The 12,641-nt window shown below is 49.1% G+C and overlaps 1 protein-coding gene across 5 annotated transcripts in view; it reads left to right on the forward strand.

Moving 5' to 3' along the window:
• RDX (radixin) overlaps window positions 1-12,641 on the forward strand; it is a 123,304-nt gene that overhangs the window by 32,322 nt on the left and 78,341 nt on the right. The window contains exon 1 of one of the 5 annotated variants that reach the window (XM_024105831.3): window positions 2,938-3,169. The exons of 3 other annotated variants lie outside the window; for them this stretch is intronic. The gene's annotated coding sequence lies outside the window, so the exon portion shown is untranslated. Of the gene's footprint in view, window positions 1-2,937; window positions 3,170-12,641 lie in introns of those variants that run through there. One more of the 5 variants, XM_008169317.4, reaches the window with a different exon arrangement.

Genomic DNA, 12,641 nt, shown 5'->3' on the forward strand with positions numbered 1-12,641 from the left:
GGCTCAGAGTGTAATCTTGTGCAGGTTTGCACCTCAGGGCCTTTTACCAGTGAAAAAGCCTTACACAGTCATATCCTTAACCTTTATTTATTAACAGTTACCAAAACAGAATACGCACACTAAGCATACAATGCTCACCACTCCCAATAAGGCAGATGAACTTTTCCCGGTGGCCAGTCAGGATCAGCTCATCTGGGACTCCAGCTTCTGCACGATATAGTTGGCAGGGCATTGAGGTCTGGCAGCTCTGATCTTGGGCTGTGTCCTGGAGTTAGGTTCCAAAGAACTTCCTTTTGGACCCCAGTTTATATAGTTAAACTTGACTCTTGCTTAGCTATACCTTAATCAATCGTTTTAAACTAAAGTACTACAAAACAGTATTTTTCACCAATCCTAGCCAATTACAAAACAATTCTTTAACCAATCATACCCAACCACCTTTGTTGATTTAAATCTTGCAAAATTAGTTATGCAACAGACAGAAACAATTAAAGGATCAGACAGAGACCATACAGATAAAGAGTAGAGATGTGGGGACCATACAGGCAAAACAACAGGAGTATAGATTTCACAATCATAACTGTTGATAAGAGAGGGGGAATTGAATAACAGGAGTACTTGTGGCACCTTAGAGACTAACAAATTTATTAGAGCATAAGTCTCTATTAGTCTATTTATTAGTCTCTAAGGTGCCACAAGTACTCCTGTTCTTCTTTTTGCGGATACAGACTAACACGGCTGCTACTCTGAAACGGGGAATTGAATGTGAGTCTCTCCTATGCCAGCAGACTGCTCTAACCACTGGGCTAAAAGTTATAAAATGGGCATCACCTCTGGCTGTTTTGTGTGAAGTAATGCAGGTGCCTAACTCATTTTCACAAGAAATGTTATACCTATTGAAGTCTAGGAGGCAGGCAGGCACAAGCCCACCTGTGTCTGAATGACCCTCCCCCAGCCTAAGAGGAGGAGCTACTGAACCTGGGATTCAAATAATTACAGGGGACAATGAAAAAATAACAGGGTCAGGAGTGAGGGTCACAGGAACAAAATCAGGGATCTGGAAGGGGATACTAAGCAGAGAATCTTGGACAGCACCCACTGCTCCTTAAAGGTATCTAGGGAACCAGTGGACAAGAAATGCTGGAGGTGCCTAAACTGTCTGTCTCCAGGTGGTAGGTGCTTGTTCATGGATTGCTAAGCCAAGATAGGGTCTCCTTGGAGCCTGGACTGTTGCCCCTATCTCAGAGAGGGAGTGCTCAGACCAAACCCCTCTGTTTGGCATCTCCCATGTGTTAGTGCAGGTGGCTCCCTACTAGTGTGCTAGATTTCGTAGATCGCATTCTTAGTCACCTATCTCTCCCATTCATTGTATAGGGAGCCTAGGCTTTTGTGGATTGCAGTGTTGTTCCTGTGATTTTCTAGGCACCTAAAAATTAGGCCCTATAACACTTAGCTTTGCAACACCTAAGACTCTTTGTGGATTCCACCCAAAGTGCTTAAAGACCTGAGTCTTTGTTAGGAATGCCAGTCCTGTACAATCCATAGGAACTGTGGCTTTATACCACCTTCCACAGGTGCCAACTTTCTCATTTCCCTGGGATGCTCGACCCCCCACTCCACACCTTCCCCCAAGGCCCCTCCTCCAACCCTTTCTGCCTCTGGTCCACCTCTTCCCACCCTGTTCCGCCCCCACCCACAAGCATGCCCTGCCCTTGCTCCGCTCCCTTCCCCCAGCACCTCCGCTGAACAGCTGATCCACCCTGGGTGGGAGGAAATGGGAGGGAGGGGAAGGAACTGATTGGCAAGACCCGCTGGCAGGTGGAAAGTACTGGGGGGGGGGGAGGTGGAGGAGCCGATTGGTGGGGCCTGACAGTATTTTTTTCCGTGGGTGCTCCAGCCCCAGTGCACCCAAGTCAGCGCCTATACCACCCTCTTCTTGAAGTCCCTGCCTTAGAGGCAACAGCCTATGTGACTGAATCAGCTTCCCCAAGTAAGTCCAGCTGAGACTCTGCAGAGCCCCATTCCCTTCAAAGTGTGTGCAGGGATGGGGGTCTGCCTGCATAGAATAAGTGCAGGGCAGGCATGGGCTCCTCAGGAGTAATCCAAAAAATAAACGGACACTTGTAACAAGCTTTCCTGTGACAGAGTGCTGCCAAATGGAGCACTCAAAAAGACTTCACTCATGAAACAGTTTGTCAAGGTGCACCTATGAGAGAGGAAAAGTGGGGAAAATAAGATCTTTTGCTGGACTAATCTGTTGGTGAAAGACACACGCTTTCAAACTACACCAAGTTCTTCTTCAGGGCCCAGTAGCTTGAAAGCTTTGTCTCTAACCAACAGAAGTTGGTCCAATCAGAGATATTACCTCCCTCACCTCATCTCTCTAATATCCAGGTCTAAACACAGCTCCTGGGAACCACCCATGCAGCCAGTGTATGTATGACACATGCAGGGGTGCAGGAACAATTTGTATAGTGGGGGTGCTCAGAGCCATTCAACCAAACGGTGAACCCTGTATACAAGGGAAACCACTTCAAGCCAGGGGTGTGTGACAGGATCCCCCCAGTACCTCTGGACACATGGGCATTAGACACGTGAAAAATTAGTCTTACATCAGCTATGTAAGCCGCGTCCACACATGCCAAGAGCCTGCTGTATAGACAGGGGGAGAGGAATGAGGGGTCACACTCGGGCTAGTCCCAGCAAGGGCATAACACGACACCTCCTGCCCTCCCCCAACACTACTTCTCACAGGGGCGAGACCCACTCCGCCGCTGTGTACTTGCACGCCGGGTCTCCCCTCCCCAACCCTTCCTCCTTTTACACCGAGGCTCCTCTCGCTCTCAGCCCCCCGCGACGAGGAGTTGAGGGCAGCGGCTTCGCCGTGGCTAGTGCGCATGCTCACACCTCTTGCGCATGCTCCGTAACAACGAGGAGAAAAATCTAAACGGCGGCAGCCGCCGCCATATTGAGTAGCTGTCAGCGGCGCTTTGCGCGTCTCTTGCCTCGACCCACCAGCGAACAGCCCAGGGCGGCCCCCAGCGCCTGCTGCCCGGCCGCGGAGGGGCCTGCGCGGGGGCCCGGCCACAGCCGACCACCGAGAGCGCATCGGAGACCCGGCGGGGCCGAGTCCCCCAGCAGAGCCCCCCGCCGGGGAGCGGAGCCGCAGGTGAGGGGGATGCGGGGAAGAACTGGGGAGGGGGTTGGTGGCTGCGCCGTGCCGGACCCGCCGCTTACCAGGCCGCATTCAGCCCGCCCCCGTCTCCGCTGCTTCCCGCCAGCCTGGGGCCGACGGGGCGTAGGGGTCTCGGGAGCGAGTAGCGGTCAGAGCCCGTTATCAGATTACCGGGAGCTGCCTGGTCCTTCCTCCCCCCTTCCCCGGGGCGGCCTGGCTCGTGCCCCCCTCGGGGCTATGTGTGTGGTGTGGTCCCCCCCCCCCCCCCCGCTGCTCTGGCCCCGGGGCTCTGTGTGTCTCCCCCCCGTGGCCCCTCGGGGCTGCCTGTGTCCCCCGCGGCCCCCTCCCCAGGGCTGCCCCCCCGTAACTCCTTCCCTAGAGCCCTGTCCCCCCCGCAGCGCTTGTCTCTCCCCTGTCATCTCCCCCAGGGCTGTGTCCCTCCCTGCCACCGCCACGCTGCTCGCCCCCCTCTCCCGGTGCTGTCCCGTCCCCCCCGTGCTCCTCTCGGCCCCCTTCTACACTGGGTGGTCCGCCCGCAGCCTCCTCTCTGCCCGCCCCCTTCGGAGACTGCGGGAAGGTTATGGGGAGAAGGAGTTTGGGGGGCTGCGGGGCTCAAGCCGCTGCAGGATGGGATGGGAGTTGATGCTTTTCTTCCGCTCGCTCTGTCTCGTCCGCTACCATCTAATCTTGGTTCTCGGTGCCCGGAGCCGGTGTAGCGGCTCATAAACCCGACTCGCTCGAAGCCCTAAATTGCGGGGAGGGGTTGAGTGAAAGTGCAACTCGGTAAAGCCTCTCGGCTACTTGTTGCAACGAGGATGATACTTTGTAACACATTCCTCACGTCAGAAACAAAACACGCACCCACCCCTGTGCAGCCCAGGAGGTGGCCGCGGCGCCGTACCGGCCAGACGAGGAGTGCAGAGACGTTTTGCGGGCGCGTCAGGTTCAGCTACATTCCCCCACCGCCTCCAGGGTTTTTTGAGAGTTGGGGGGAGCTCTGAATTTGTAAATCGCTCCGGCTTGAAACTAGAAGTCACTCCTCAATTTTAAAATAAGTTTCAAGTGACTTAGTCTGTAAAACAGTCCGGGGAAGAGTGTTGGTCCTTTGCAAAAGGCAAGAGACAGCATGTAAAATTCCACTGCTGTGCAACCGCTTTTCAGTAATATCTTAAGGCTTTTTAACTCTTGATCTTGTAGAACGTCAGCTTGGATCAGTGAATGTACACATATGGAAGAATAATAACGAATTACTTCATAAACAAGTGCCATGAAGCATCTGTCACTATTGTTTACAACAAATGTACATTTTAAAGCCTCTAAATACTGATCTATATAATGGTCACAACAGCCCTAAGCCATTGTACATTATATTATGTTGGATAAATGTCTGATATAAATAATGCAAATCTTTGTTTTCAACCTTACCATTAAAAACTAGCTAAGTCAAGGAGATTTAAAGCATGAAAATACATTTCTTAACTACATCATTCCCTTGCCCTTGTTGGTTTTTATCAGCTTGGATGTTTAAAAATAGCACTTTGTGTCAGTGCTAATGTAACTGATTACACTAATTTTATTTAACGAAGTGTGAAGCTGCATTTGTCAGACTATAGCCTACTGATGGAGGATTTGATATTACTACTTGCAGTGCATGTTTGTTGACAGGCATTTATTAGTCTGAATAAGGGTTGGGAGACAAGAAGTCCTGAGGTGTAATACTGTGTAACTTTAGGCAAGTCCAATTCACCTTGCTATGCCTCATTTTCTGTATTGATCAGTTGCAGGTATTTGCCTCCTACCTGTGTCACAGGAATGCAGTATATGTATTCAAAGTGCTACATAAGGGTGGCTCCACAAAGGGGACTTAGACTCAGTTTTGTAATGTTCAACATTTAGGTGCCCTATTGCCTAATGGAATTCACAGCCCCACATTAGGTATACAGGCTCCCCTATACAATGGATGGGGAGAGGTGTCAAAGAATGGGATCCACAAAAGTCAGCAAGCTGAGCAGGGAGCTACCTAAGCTAGCCAGTAGACTGTGCTAGGTCGAGGGAAGTATTTCTGTCAACCTAGCTACCATATCTTGGGGAGGTGGGTTACCTACGCTGACAGCATAGGTAGCGTAGCATTTTAAGTATAAACAAGCCCTAAGATTCAAAGCCATAAACTCTCTCCTGGAGTTAGGTGCCTAAGCCCTTTCTTGCAAAAAACGAGGTAGAGGTGCCCCCTTCCCCCCTTAAATTTTTAGCCTGACTGATAGAGCACTCACCTTGGGTAGTCATTGGCACGGGCTTGAACTTGGGACTCTGACATTTCAGGTGAGTCCCCAGACCACTGGTTTATATTTGTTCTTCTCACTCTTTCCAGAGATAGTTTATTTATAAGAAGGGGAACAATTTAAACAGGAGAGGTTGAGAGGGAACAGCCCCAGAATATCCTTTTAGCCCAGAAGTTAGGGCTATCTCCTGAAAGGTGGAGACAAGGGTTTAAATTGCTGCTCCGCATCTGGCAGAGGGAGGAATTGAATCTGGGATTCCCACATCCTGAGGGAGTGCTCTAATCACTGGGCTAAAACTTACAAAGGGGGCACCACCTCCACTTCTGGCATTTTGTACAGGGCATGATCTATTAGGAAGCCATTGAGCATGTCTATCAGATCAGGCCACACAGGTGAGATAGGCAGGGCATTGCATAGTTTGAGGATTCTGCTGGGGTTTAGGTGTGAGTTAAATGCCTGGTTGCCTGGACTGAGGTGGTTGTGTGTATGCCCAGTGGCAGATTTTTAGGGGTCTATAGGATTTTATCGGTTGATACTTAGGTGCTTACAGGGTAAGGCAGCAGTTGAGCAGGGGCTTTGGGGATCTAAGTTTTGGACTTAAGCACCTAAATCCCTTTGGGAGATTTAGCCCTAAATGCCAAATGTTACCATGAGTCCTTAAATAGTACGATTGGTGCTATAGAAATATGAAATAGAAAATGTGCAGTGTAAGTATGACAAATGTGGAGCTGATATTTGCAGAATTGAGAACTGCTGGGTCTGGACATAAGTTAGACCTGCTGAGATAATCATGGTTGATAAACAGAGGACTGCAGTCAAGGCCCAGTCTGAGAGTGGGAGAAATGTTTGATTCCACCCTGAGATAGAGGTGACAGCTAGATGCATGAGACAGACCTGAAGAGGTTACACTCAGAGAGACCAGGAGGAGGTCAGAGGTGCAGTCCACCCGGTAACTGTGACAGAAGCAGTATTTCTTTGGGAATGAAGTAAATGAGGTTTCTTCAGATATACAGTCTGATGTTGCCTCGACATTTTTAATGACATAATCTTTTACCATTACCCAAGATTTTTTGTTTGTGTGCAGGGATGGCATCATAGAATTATAGAATATCAGGGTTGGAAGGGACCTCAGGAGGTCATCTAGTACAATCCCCTGCTCAAAGCAGGATCAATCCCCAACTAAATCATCCCAGCCAGGGCTTTGTGAAGACTGACCTTAAAAACTTTTAAGAAAGGAGATTCCACCATCTCCCTAGGTAACCCATTCCAGTGCTTCACCACCCTCCTAGTGAAAACGTTTTTCCTAATATCCAATCTAAACCTCCCCCACTGCAACTTGAGACCATTACTCCTTGTTCTGTCATTTGGTACCACTGAGAACAGTCTAGATCCATCCTCTCTGGAACCCCCTTTCAGGAAGTTGAAAGCAGCTATCAAATCCCCCCTCATTCTTCTCTTCTGCAGACTAAACAATCCCAGTTCCCTCAGCTCTCCTCATAAGTCATGTGCTCCAGCCCCCTAATCATTTTTGTTGCCCTCCGCTGGACTCTTTCCAATTTTTCCACATCCTTCTTGTAGTGTGGGGCCCCAAACTGGACACAGTACTCCAGATGAGGCCTCACCAATGCCGAATAGAGGGGAATGATCATGTCCCTTAATCTAGTGGCAATGCCCCTACTTATACAGCCCAAAATGCCATTAACCTTCTTGGCAACAAGAGCACACTGTTGACTCATATCAGCTTCTCCACTGTAACCCGTAGGTCCTTTTCTGCAGAACTGCTGCCTAACCATTCGGTCCCTAGTCTGTAGCAGTGCATGGGATTCTTCCGTACAGCATATGCTGATTGGGATGAGGAGAGTCTAGCTTAGTGGTCAGAGTGGGCATCAGGCCTAGTGGTTTGAACAGGCATTGGCAACCAACGACTAGGGTCAGTAGTCAGGGGTCAAAGCCAAGGGCCAGACTGGAAGGCAGGAACTGGATACCAGAGCCAAGGGTCAAGCCTGCAGTCAGTAATCAGAAGCCAAGGTTCAAACCTGAGTGAGCAGGATAGCAGACAAGGAGGGATTCAAGGCAGTGTCAGGACAGAAGCAAGATTGGTGTGGCCAATCAGGCAGTCTGCTGCAGGCCAGCTGTACTGATGAGGCTGCCTGGAGATTAGTTCTGCTACAGGCCCTAGTTCCTGACAGTACCCATCCCTTGAGAGTGCCATCTAGAGACCTTGGTTTTTCAGGGTAAGCATGGTGAAAGATGCACAGGAGATCCAGGCTGTACCCATTCCAGTCAATTAGATATTGTAGTTTCTCTCAGACCTGACTAGAATCTGCCAAAACACATATTCTTCTTGGCCCCGAATATCCATCTGTGAAGGATGGGGAGTAGTATGGAGTGGGAAGGGATTCTTGACTAATGGCTTTAGAAGAGAGACATGGAAGACTGGGTGAATCTTGAGGGAATCTGTTAGCTGTAACTTGAATGTAACCTGGTTAATCTGTTTTGTGATCTGGGAAAGGCACTAGATACTTATGGTCCAGATTCATAGAGGAGTAAGTTGATCGCAGATTCTGGGTGGACAGCCACACCTTATTCCCTGTCCTGAAGCCAGGTTTTTGCTGGTGGGACCACTGGGCATACTTGTATGTAGGTTGCTTTGGTGCCTTCTAACTGCTTCTAGAGTTCTTGGTGTACCTGCTGTATGTAGCGTGTGAGTTTGGTAACAGCAGGCATCCAGAGATTGTTTGGAGGCAATCGATGAGCATGAAGATGGAAACCATAGTTAGCAAAGAAAGGTAGTTTCTTGTGGCATTTGTTTTAAGAAAACTCAGCATGACACATTAGGGACAGCCAGTCATCTTGATGATAGTTTAGGAAGCAATGTAGATACTGTTCAAGGATCTGATTGACCCACTCTGCCTGCCCATGGGTGCTTGGGTGATACGTTGTTGTTGTGGTTAGGGCATCTATACTTGGACAGTATAGAAATTCTCATCAGAAGTGGAAAATAAACTGGGATCCCCAGTCAGATACTATGCATGTAGGCAAGACAGGGAGATGAAAGATGTAGCTCGCAAACAGATGGACCGTCTCCTGAGCAGAGGGAAGTGCCTGGTATGGAACAAAATGCCTCATCTTGGTTCAATGCAACCACAACTAGAATGGTATTGTGCCCTTGGGAGGGTGGTAATTCCATGATAAAGTATATGGAAAAGATGATGGCCCCTGACTGAGGTGGACTGCGTAAGGGCTGTCTGAGTCCCAGCGGTCTTGAATGGGGGTCTTGGTCCAGGAGTAAAGATCACTGGAATATGCGCAGGACGCAGCAGAGATGCGTATGGTAGGCCACCAAAAGTCCCTGGAAACCAGGTCTTGGGTCTTACAATGGCTGATGTGGCTTGCTTGGGGAGCATTGTGGCAGAGTTGTAGGACTCAAAGCCAGGTGGCCCCTTTAGGCACACAGATGTATTCCTCATGGTATAGACTTCTGTCCTGCAACATGAAGCCTGTAGTGGTCTGGTCCTCTTTGGGATCTCAGGCTTGATGAGTTTGGATGGCAAAGGGATCTCTAGATAACTGAGAGTGGATGGAGGATAACAGGTCGTGGCTTTGATGCCAGAAATGAAGTTTGAGGGCTTGAGAATCATGGACATAGTCTCCTCACCAGGTTTATAGTTCTCGTTCTTTTGGGACTATGCTTCTGCTGTCCTTGTCCTTGTCCCTGGCTGGTAGGTGACCCCAAACTTGAATTTCTCAAGAAGAGGGATCAACATGTCTGCTGCTGATTCAGGTTCCTGGCCGTTTTCAGGTATTGCAAGTTTTTATGATGTCAGGACTTGGAGTGGAGCCTAGCACCTTCCAGAAGATGGTGCCATTCTGCGTAGGCTGCTTTGATATTCAGCAATTCTTTGTCCAGGTTGTCATAATTCATCTCAGCAGCAGTGAGTTTTCATAAGTAAAAAGTACACTGATGAATTCAATTATCGGGAACAGTAGGTTGGGCAAGAACTGTCCCTAGTGCGAAGTTTGAAGTGTCTGCCTCCACTATAAATGGTCTGGAGGGGTCTGAGTGGACCAAGATGGGAGCTGTGACAAATTTCTGTTTCAAATTATCAAAGGCTACTTGTGCCTCTGAGGACCATGAGAACCAACTCCTTGGGATAAATCATCTATAAAAATTAGCAAACCCAAGAAGCAGACATCCTTTGGTGCTACCTGATCTGTGATGGTCGTCACCTTGCAGGGGTCAATTGCCAGTCCCTTGGATATATCATCTCACCCAAGAAATTCAAGGTCAAACTCGCATTTCTCAGGCTTGGCATATAGATGATTCTGGAGTAGTCTTTCAAGAACACTACATACCTGCTAGTCATGAAAAGCTGGGTCTTTGCAGAAAATCAGAATATCATCAAGGTTGATAATGACAGAGTGGTCCAGTGTATCTCAAAATATGTTGTTCAGCACTCTTTCAACACTTTATGAAGCGTTGCATAGGCCAATCAGCATGACTAGATCTTCATGGTGGCTGTGTCAAGTAGGAAAGGTGGTCATCCACTCGTCTCCTTCATACACACGCACCAGGTTATATGCCCCGCACAGATTTAACTTTGTGAAAATATAGGCTGTGCCTAGCCAGTCTCAGAGCTTGTTGATAATGGAGAGCAGGTAGCGGTTTCATATGGTCACCTTGTTCAGGTTCAGATAGTCAATACACGGCTGCAGAGAGGCATCCTGCTTCTTGACAAAAAAGATTGATGCAAACATTGGGGATGTGGATGGGTAAATGAATCCCTTCTGAAGATTCTCTTGCATGTACAGGTGGAGAGCCTGAAATGTGGGTTCAGAGAGGGCACCTCTCCTTGTCAAAAGCATCTGCAAAGTCTTGGTATTTGTGGGTGATCTTGGCCACAGCAGGCGAAGCTGTGAGGACACTGAGGGTCGGGGTCTTCCAGTGGGTGATGTGAACTGCAGAGAATACTGGTCTGGTTCTTGATGCCTGAGACACGGGATAGTTGACAGTACCAGTGAATGTGGGGGTCATGGGTGGTAAACCAGGGTATACCTAGGATGATGAGAGTATGAGGGGCCTGGATTAATCCAAACTGAAGGTTTTTCTAGTGCCCCTGGAGGATAATGGTTACTGCAGGTAACTGCAGGGTTACTAGTCCCAAGGAAAGAAGAGGCCCATAAATAGTCTTGACCAGATCTGGTGAGTCCTTGCGTATGGTTGGAAACGCATAGATCTTAGGAAAGTTCAAGTCAATAAAGTTACTTGAGGCCCCTGGGTTGACTATGGCTTCTAGATGAATCTTGGAGCTTACCAGTAGTCAAATCAATACAGGTGTTTAGAGTTGCATTTGAAACTGACTTGGGGGTCCTGGTGTGCTCACTGTGGCCTGTGGGGAATGAGTAAGGGTGTAGTAAGAACAGGAACTGACACTGGTTCAGAAACCCCCAACGCTTGTCATGATTTCCGTCAAATTTGTTAGGCAAAGGAATCTTGGCTCCAGGAAGAGCTGGGGAGGAGGAGCCAACAGAGAAACCTGCACCTGCAGGACCACATTATGTGATTGTAGGATGGTTACTTGCACCTGCAGGCTTCTGCACAGTATCTACCAGTTCCACTGGGACCTTAGTAGGGTCCATGCTTATGCCGATCTTCATGGTGAGTCTAAGTTTTGTTTTTTCAAGCGAGTCCAAGTTTTTGTTTTTTCATTTCTGTCATGATATCCTATAGTACAGGGGGAAAACAAACCACGCATTGGCTCCCTAATAGTACACTTCCTGAATCCCAGCAGAGGATTCAGGAAGTGTGCTATTAGGGAGTCCCTGACCTTTACATTTTAGAAGGTGCATTACTGGGGAAGATGATTGCCCTGCTGGACTAATAAGATTAACTGAAGCAGGGAATCTTCTCCTGCAGAAAGTTGAGGCCACTTAGGCAGGCATCCAACTGTTCTTCAGCCCTTCTAGGGTATGTCTACACTGCAATTAAAAATCTGTGGCTGACCCATGCTGGCTTGCTCGGGCTACGGGGTTGTTTAACTGCGGTGTAGACATTTGGGTTCAGGCTGGAGCCTGAGCCCTGGAACCATCTCCCCCCCCCCCCCCCCTTGCAGGGTCCCAGAGCTCAGGCTGCAACCTGAGCCCAAATTCTACAATACATGAGCTCTTTACCCGAGTCAGCTGGCACAGGCCAGCCGTGGGTGTTTAACTGCGGTGTAGATATACGCCTAGAATCATAGATTCTAAGGCCAGAAGGGACCATTGTGATCTAGTCTGACTTTCTGTATAACACAAGCCATAGAACTTCCCCAAAATAATTCTAGAGCATGTCTTTTAGAATAACATCCAATCTTTGATTTCAAAATTTCCAGTGATAGAGAATTTACCACGACCCTTGGTAAACTGTTCCAATAGTTAATTTCCCTTAGTGTTAAACATTTACACTTTATTTCCCGTCTGAATTTGTCTAGCTTCAACTATTAATCCTGTTATACCTTTCTCTGCTGGATTGAAGAGCCCATTATTAAATATTTGTTTCCCACGTAGATACTTAGAGATGGTAATCAAGTCCCCCCTTAACCTTCTCTTTGTTAAACTAAATAGATAAAGCTCGATGAGTCCCTCACAATAAGGCATGTTATCTAATCCTTTAATCCAGGGGTGGGGAACCTGGGGGCCGAACGTGGCCCGCTGCTTAATTTCATCTGGCATGCGGCAAGTCTCTGCGCTGTGGGCCAGAAGTCCCAAGCCTTCTCCTGCCCCTCCCGCCCCGAGGGCTGGAGCCGTGAGCGCTGTCTCCCCCGCTGTGTGGGAAAGCTAGGGTTGCCAGGCCATTAAAAGTCCGGTTGGCTCTGCAAAGCTCCTGGAAGTAGCTTGCATGTCCCTGCAGCCCCTAGGTGCAGGGGCGATCAGGGAAGCTCCATGTGCTGCCCCCACCCCCAGTGCTGGCTCCACAGCTCCCACTGGCCGGGAACTGTGGCCAATGGGAGCTGTGGGGGCGGCGCCTGCAGGCGCGGGCAGCAAGCATCACATAGAGCCGCCTGGGCCTACCTCCACCTAGGGGCTGGACATGGCAGCCGCTTCTGGGAACAGCGCGGAGCCAGGGCAGGCAGGGAGCCTGCCTTAGCCCGGCTGCGCTGCTGATCGGGAGCTGCCTGAGGTAAGCACTGCTTGTCCGGTGCCCACAC

The sequence above is a fragment of the Chrysemys picta genome, chromosome 1, assembly GCF_011386835.1.
Source record: "Chrysemys picta bellii isolate R12L10 chromosome 1, ASM1138683v2, whole genome shotgun sequence".
Classification (NCBI taxonomy): domain Eukaryota; kingdom Metazoa; phylum Chordata; order Testudines; family Emydidae; genus Chrysemys; species Chrysemys picta.